Here is an 8,565-nt window from a genome sequence, read left to right as displayed (position 1 = left end):
AATCCATGGTCTCTCCAGATGTTTTTTTTTCATTTTGGCTTTTTAATAGTGTTAGTCCATAAAACCCTATAAAATAATGGATGAACAAAATTTTCTCAGAATTGGCCCGAACGATTTTGATTAAAAATTAACATGTTATACTCTTTGACTATGACAAAAATTGTATAAACCCTCTATGCCGTAAAAATTATGGTTCAAAAGTTATTGCAACTTTTTTGATTTTCCGTTTTAAAACCTATTAACTCATGGAAAATCTGATTAAAAAAACTACATGGCCAATTTTGATTCAAATTGTGTGCATGTTAAAAATCCAACTCATTTAAATTAAAACTAAACTAACAATAACAAATAGTTTGCTACTAGAGTTTTAAAGGAAAATCGTCCATTTAAATTGGGTTAAAAGTTTGATTAAAACGCTTAAATTCCCATAAATTTAAAGAAGTGTATTGGGGGCACCCCTTCCCTCCCCGCATTATAAATATAACTATGGGTTAGCCGCCAGACCTTCCGGCATGGGTTAAACAACGAATTTGGGGGGATTCTGCGACGTGAGCTTTGGGGGGGATGGGCACCCCTGGTTTCACCAGATAAAATTAGCCACTGTGAGGGTTAGGACGTGAGGCTTCTGCTTTGGATACCTTAAGATACCCAGCTATCCCAAATTTTCGCGAACATTTTTTTAATTTTCTCGCAATAGATACAGTTTCTCAGACTCCGTGTGAGGCATTCCCTTGACATTTCTCGCGGAGCGCCGCAAGGTTCCTCGTTAGTTCCCAGCCAATGGCGCGCGCCGACACATGACCCTAATAGTTTGACAGATTAGTCTGTTGTTTTTATTGGGCGAGGGGAGCGAGCAGCGTTCCTATTGGCTACTGATAAACTCCAGCGCCTTCAAACAAACCAGAAGAAAATGAAAGGACTTGAGTTAAAAATATGATTGTATGTTGTGTGATGACTGTTGATTGTAATTGCAACTTTATTTACTGTACAGTTAAATTTGGCCTCTTAATCATAAATCGTCACTCTCAATGTAATCCTTATTGAAACATAGTATGTGATGCACAGTATATAAAGAAGTAAGCCATCTAGCAACTTTACCTATGGCGAAATCGGAACGATAATATTTCCTTGATAACTGGACTGTATTTTTTAAGTCTATGTCGCCCCCAGCATGTCTTGCATTTGGTCGGACTCTCCATTACCTACTGTCTGTTTTGTGGTCGGTTGGGTTTGTTAAGTTCATCAACCATAACTTTGAAAGTAAGTAAACCACTTATAGACATATACTTCAAGTAAAATAACATCCAATACAATTTGCTTATCATACAATTGTTAACGACAACATGACTATTATTTACTGATTTTAAGATGTAAGTTCGATCATTGACTTTGTATACTTGGACTTTCCATTCTATTGTAAAATCTGAAACTGGCTTGAATTTTTATGAGGTTAACTAACCTTACAATATTGTTGTAAGAAAGGACCACGTGGTCCTAAAATCGCCTCTATAACTATATAATATATAAATTAATAAAAATTATAATATAAATAAGTATTTTCATTCATTAATTCATTCATGCATTCGTTCGTCCATTCATTCTTTTAATCAATGTACCCCGGACATAGAATAGAGGTTACACTTATATTATTTTAGAGTAAATTTTACAGAATGCTCTTTACTGTTTGGTTAAAATATCATATGAAAATTAAATATTCACTAGTTTCATTTTGTATTTATAGCTTACTAGCAGAGTACCCGTCCTTCGTACGGGGTTGGCATATAAGTTTAAAATGCTTATTGCAGTTACATTAAGCTTTGCGTTTGCAATGGGGAGGACAAAGTTTGATAAAATTTGCTTCCTTAAATTAACGGTATACTAATGGTATTACACATCTACCATAGCCAAAATGTTCTACCATTTCGCCTAAACAATAAAGAAAAAGAAAATATTACGAATTCACAAAAAAAATCACAAATTATTCATGACACACATATCCGTAAACAATCCTATCCTTTGACAGTTCTCCTTGCGTATGGCAGTTTTTTGCAGTTGCTGCTTGGTTCAAATTAGCTGTATTAATAAATGCCAAAAAATATAGTGCTGCACCCTGTTGGTAAATCTTATAACTTTTTATTGCTTTTGCATCATAGAACCAACTTCTTAAGTTAAAACAGCTGACTCAATTCTTTAACTCCCTTTAAATATGAATACTCATAAGGTTAACATGGGGAACTACAGAGCCACTAGGGCGGAACCCGGAAGGATTTTTGAGATAAGAATATGCCTATATGTTAATCGGGAATGTGAGCTATCATCTGCCAAATTTCAGCCCAATCCGTCCAGTGGTTTATGCGTGATTGAACTTCAAAAAAACAAACAAACAAACGAACAAATAAACAAACAAACACACAAACTTTCACATTTATAATATTAAGATAGCTGTTAATTTTTAACATAACACCACTTTTATTCTACATATGTGGACATAACATGACTTAGCTAACTTATCTTCACCTACAGATGATCACAATATACAGGTGAATGTTTTGTCGGTGATGTCTTTTTTATCGCCCTATTTTCTAAAGATTCTTATAGGAGTGTAAAACTTACAAGTTTACGGGTGTATACAATTATTTCAATATATACTTGCACAGTAGAGCGTGACCTAATAGACAAAATACAACATTATTTTAAAAACAGTGTAGGTGTACTACAATAAATGTTTTTTTTTATTTGTGGAAACTAAAAAGAGCATCCATACATTTATCGATCAAAAGTAATACCTTTGGCTATCAATCAAAATCGATTGTAATACTTATCTGGATTTATGAAAGAACAATGACGTAAAAAGTTAATGCCCCGGGTGAGGATCGAACTCACGACCTTAAGATTATGAGACTTACGCGCTGCCTACTGCGCTACCGAGGCTTGAGAGTTTGGTGAGAATAATGTCGTTTTAGCTCGGGGCTCCCACTGTATGACAGTCAGTTGTGATGTATATTACAGTACAGTTAATATATTTAATTACAGTACATTAAATTTTTGGGAGGACGAAAGGATCGTTTGAAAGGATTTTTCAATTAAAATAAATGTTTATATTTTAAATAACACTCATTTAACCTAATCTAAAATTGAATACAGCCTAGAGAGAGTGTATACATGATCAAATTGTAACATTAGGTAGCCTATACATCTTTATCTTACTCTGTAATAGTGGTATTAAAATCAGTGATAGTACTTTTCTATCTTCAGATGTTGAGCTGCATTTTCCTTGTGTTATTTTCATTTTAAGGTTTCTAAAGAAACCGCTCAATGTATTCTCATTATTGAAAATGTTCAAAAACACCCCAATAATTTGAACAGTTTCAACAAGAGTTTCGTTTGAACTAATCTAAACTAATGGTAGCCATAACTCTCTGTGCTTCAAGTGGATAAATTAAATAACAAACTAAAATTAGTTGGCTGCTTGTGTAAATAACAGTATAAATAGGCTTGCCAACCAAATAGTAGTGTAATAAGTGGCTTAACTTACTCTTCAGAAGTACTAGGCCTTCCAACTAAACTTGAACCCGACAGTATCGTTGAAAGTGTCTTCAACCGGGTTCACTAGAGAAGGTAGGAAATAGTGGCCAGACCAACCAAATCTGGACCAGACAGTAGCACACAGCCCCCAGCTTCAAATTAATGGTGATCTCGTGAGAAGTGGCGGTGGATTTCAATTAAATAACCAGAGCAAAACAAAAGCCGCGCGGGGATGCGTGACGGCGCCCAATACACCCAAATTTGAGTCTTGCGTGGAGCTGAGGGGGTTACAAATCACAGCTGATGAGCTACTAGGTTACGACACGGGCATTCATAGTTGATTTATATTTTCTTTACGTCATTCATGCACCAAGCTCTCTCGAGAGAGATTCAAGTAATTCTACAAAAGGAAATATTTTAAATGCATTTTTAGTTATAGGCCTAAAATAATTAATTTATTAAATATGTATTTGCAGAATATAAATCTCATTTTCATCATGGACATTCTTCTAAAATGCATTTTTTTTACTTTATGGTAATTCATGATTGAAGAAACCCTCGATAGAGATTCAAGTACCATAAAACTTCAGGTAAATGATAATTGATCAAATACCGTATTTATTTTCGTGGTTTATATCAATGTGCACAAAAAAATAACTACTTATATGGGTGAGTATAGAAACCATAATCAAAATAAAGAATGTGGTTCGAAATTACCGATTTTTTACAGCTAATAGATTATGTTATGTAGGGGGTAATTTTCCATGATTATAATTGCATATGAGTGCCAATCACCTATTTTTAACGCCTAGATAAATGCATCACACTCTAAAAATAACAATAGATAAAATCTCGTCAATACCTAAATATTACAAATTACAAGTCCTTTAGTTAGTTCGCCGCCGTATGTTTTGTTCGTGTTCTTAGAATCCCAGCGGATGTTTATTTTTAAACTCCCCCTTTGTTAAGACCTTGTTCACAGGTAAATCTTGATGTAAGCCCCGAAAACCAAAAACAAGGTTCAAAGTGCGCCGCTGACTGACGAGCTGGAAGCGACAGGGGACAGAGTTTTTACCTTTTTGGTCATGGGGGGGGGGGGGCGATCGAAATGGGGCGTCCACTGGTCTAGCTTCCAAAACTGTGTGGATCTTAACTTTTGTTTGTTATTTTTATATATGTATATATATACACAAGTTACGAGTGCAATGCTTTCTTTATAATGACCAAAGTTTATTAATATTTTGTTATTTACAAGAAACATTTTTGTTGTAATTATTTTAGATTAAACTGTCCAATCTTACATGAGTGAAAAATTGGAAATTTGTGAATCACGCTGCGTGAATTTTTGACGGCATTCTGAATGTATCCAAAAAAGTAATACCACACACAATATAATACGAATACACCGTAAAATTGCTTTTATGTAGCACCAATACAACTTTGTACTCCAAAAGAAAATAATCACATTAATTTTATACACTAATTTATTCATCAAGAATATGATCCAATTGATTTAAGGCCCATTAAAAATACATAATGTAAATACTCGTCATCATAACCCAACAAGAAAGAACTAGGAGGTATACTATTGAGAAACAGTATTAATTTATTTGGTCAGTATTCTGTATACGGTGGTATAATGAAGTAATTAATGAATAATTACTTAATTAGTAATTAGCATAATGATGGCACCAACGGAAAATTAATTTTACAAAATATAGGCAAATTATTATGTTTTATAGTTAAATATAATTTTGTAAATACAGCAGTATTATTTTGTGAAAGGATGTAAGTAAAAAGATTTTGGTCGTTACCCTAGCCGCAAGGAGAGCGCACCGGGTCAAAAAGTATGTGGAGGTGCTGGGATTTGAACCCAGGACTTTCAGCATGCGAAGCAGACACTCTACCACTGAGTTACACCCCCCGCTAGATGGCGCCCGCTGAAATTTTGCTACAAGAGCACTGCGCTAATGCTGTGCCTATGTAATGCAAACTGCTTGTTTATAGCAGTAATGAGATTTCAATTTAAACGAGAAGAACAATTTTAAATCGGTGATATTTACAAAGATGCCTGACGAATAAATTCTACTCTCTTTAGTGATAATATTGATAATACGCCTACATAGTGTTATTTCACTGTATTTGTATTTCATTTATCACTTGGTCAGGTCTCGGGAGCTAAAATGGTTGGGTTCTTTTATTACTGTGAACTGATTAAACAACATTAATTTAATATGTATTCAGTTAATTTCTGTATTTTGATTTGATGTTAACAGAATACCCCCATCACCTATGTCCAAACCATGGTAGATTAAAATCTTTACACAAACCACGATGTAAGAAAATGTTTAATTAGTTTTATTTTTTTTAAACCCATTGGTGTTATACTACCAAGGTAGCTTCTAGAAATTCTGAAACAAATCGTACAGTGGCTCTGGGCCTAGGTTTTTATATGTTAATGGCTAATTTTCTATAAAGAGGAATTCCTAATTTAATTATGTAACCTAAGTAAACTTCCGATCGACCATTTTCATCTAAACCCTGTAAACCCTACTTTCGCCAACGTCGCAATACATTTGCACATCCTGTCGAACCCAAAGTTAATTTTGGGAAAAACCTTGGTTTCGCGGAAAGCAGTGTGGCGCTCCCCGGATGTGAGGGTGTATACCGGAAGAGGATACAGTTCCCCCTCCCCTCTGTGCGGCACACCTGTACGGTACGAGCACTCCCTAGGACTGCATATTCATAGTGGCAATTAAAATATGAATGCCGGCATGAAATTCCGGAACGCAGTAGAACCGGGAACATGGGTACAGAGACGTGCCCGGCATCGGGACTGGGCACGGTGAGGCTGGACCGCTGGGCACTGGCGTGGGAAATCGGGAATTGTGGAAATGGAATGTGTTGGGTCAAGGTTTTAAATGCTATTTTTATGTGTCATCATAGGGAATGGTTATTAGAATTGAGTAAAGATTGCGAAAATGATTTGTTCCTACGTGCCGTGACCGTGGCAGCTAGTGTAAAAATGTAGGATAGATAGAGAGTGTGGTTATGATAAAAATCACCACAGCATATTGCCTGTTGCATAAAAGTCAAACATGTTGTTGCTGATAGAGTACGATAAACATTGTTATAACAAATAAACCGCTTGATCAAGTTTTGTCGGTACGTAGGGGTGGTATAGGTTTTGAAACCCTGTAGAAAAAGATAAATGCGTTGTATTCAATAAATAAGAATGGTACAATTTCTCATAACTTATTAAATAGGGAGTTAATGATTTGAAGATGAACGACCTATTGAACTCAAAAAAGTCATAAACAAACGTTAATAAAATTTAAATTTCATATACTGTAGAACACTTTGTTAATTACAAAAACAGATGGACGTGTACCTACACCGTAAAAGATACAATCTAAAATCTTTTACCATATCTTTACACTTTCCAGAATATTATGGAACCAATGACACTCAGCATCGTGGTGTATGACGTGTAGCATCGTGGTCAGCAGAGGCTACATTATGTAGGCTACTCAAAAGTCTGCTGATTTAAATACATGGCGATGATCAATACACGGTATTAAAATACTCCCGCCGTAGAAAACCTACAAACTAGTTGTGTAAAAAGTATTGTACAGAAATGTGTACAAACTTTGGACTGACATAATAGTACAAACCAATTTCTCTTTGATCGAATCATTTTGTTGCGCAGACATATTCGTAGTCTTACTAATTATATACTTTACTTACTACATGTTTGTTAAAATCTTATAAAGAAATCTGTAGAGTTTTGTTGGCTATGGAACCACAAAAATGCAACAATTCCAAGAACTTTTATTTTTTCCTACCGTGATACTCGGACCAAAACAATCTGAGGGCTTGATTGGACCAGGGTGGCGTGTACATAGTGAGTTCCCATAGTTATGGTGTGATTATGGGACACCTGCGTCAGCGTTACGCTTGCGTTACTCCGTCCAACGTCACGCGTCACGCAGCCTACGTCACTCTAGTGTGACGCCGCGGCCAGTCATAGCAATAAACAAAGCTAATAGCACACACTTTAGGTCAAATAGAAACATTCAGCAACCATTGGTTTGAGCAAAATGTCAAATAGAAACATTCAGAAACTATTGGTTTGAAAAAAAAATCAATTTCATTGTGAAGTACCTAATTCTAAATTTTAAAATACAAAAGGCCAATATATATTTTTATTGGATTTTTGTACTTTAAAATTTAGAATTAAATTACATAAATTTGCTAATACAGTATCTTCAATATCACAATACAGTAATCAATATTATTGGCATTTTTTATGCTTAGTGTTGTGTGTCCCTTAAGTAGTATCATTGACTATATATACCTACAGGTATATATAGTCAATGGATATAAGGCTCTCCTAACAATAAGCTTCTCCTACAATTCCTAAAATACTGTAAAACTTGTTGTTTGGGTAAAACTACCCGAATTTCTCATGTTTGGTTATATAACAGTAACAGTGTTATGCAAAGCCCCACTTTGAGAAAACTATACGATATCCTACAAACAAGCCTAATAAATATTGCTTAATTTTTATAAAAATTAAATGTTAAGAAAATAAATTAAATATTTTAAAGGTTTTTTTAAGATTAAGAATTATTGATGACGAGATCAAAACTCCAGACATAAAACATATCAATAATTGCAGTGAGCCCTTTAAATTATTAAAATAACTTTAAAGTATGTAAAAGGCTGAAAGTTTAGACATAAAATGCTTATTATAGATTTTGAAGTCTGTTTCTTCAGTAAAGATGTATTTATCTCGTTTTCCCGTGAGTAGTCGATTTACTTAAATTGTAAAAATTACTTTTCACGTTATTTATTAGTTTTATAATCAACAATATACATATAACAATTTTAAAATAGATGCATATTATTTTATTCATTACTTTTTACAATAATTACATTGGTTAGCATAGTTATTATTATTACGGTAAAACAAAATACCGTGAAAACAGTGGTCACAATAATGAAAAACCACTGAGAAAAAGCCGTCTCTACCTGTTC

General features: G+C 34.3%; 2 non-coding genes across 2 annotated transcripts; both read right to left on the bottom strand.

The window, feature by feature from the left end:
• Window positions 1–2,858: 2,858 nt before the first annotated feature.
• Trnam-cau (transfer RNA methionine (anticodon CAU)) lies at window positions 2,859–2,931 on the bottom strand. The gene has a single exon. It is a non-coding gene; the product is annotated as a tRNA-Met (tRNA).
• A 2,446-nt stretch (window positions 2,932–5,377) lies between these two features.
• Window positions 5,378–5,449, bottom strand: Trnaa-cgc (transfer RNA alanine (anticodon CGC)). The gene has a single exon. It is a non-coding gene; the product is annotated as a tRNA-Ala (tRNA).
• Between the last annotated feature and the right edge of the window lie 3,116 nt (window positions 5,450–8,565).

This window comes from Macrosteles quadrilineatus, unplaced genomic scaffold (genome assembly GCF_028750875.1).
Source record: "Macrosteles quadrilineatus isolate MER2022 unplaced genomic scaffold, UCM_ALF_1.0 Scaffold_8__2_contigs__length_117827958, whole genome shotgun sequence".
Classification (NCBI taxonomy): Eukaryota; Metazoa; Arthropoda; class Insecta; order Hemiptera; family Cicadellidae; genus Macrosteles; species Macrosteles quadrilineatus.
The sequence above is the reverse complement of the archived record's forward strand: the minus strand, read 5'-3'. Positions and strand labels throughout refer to the sequence as shown.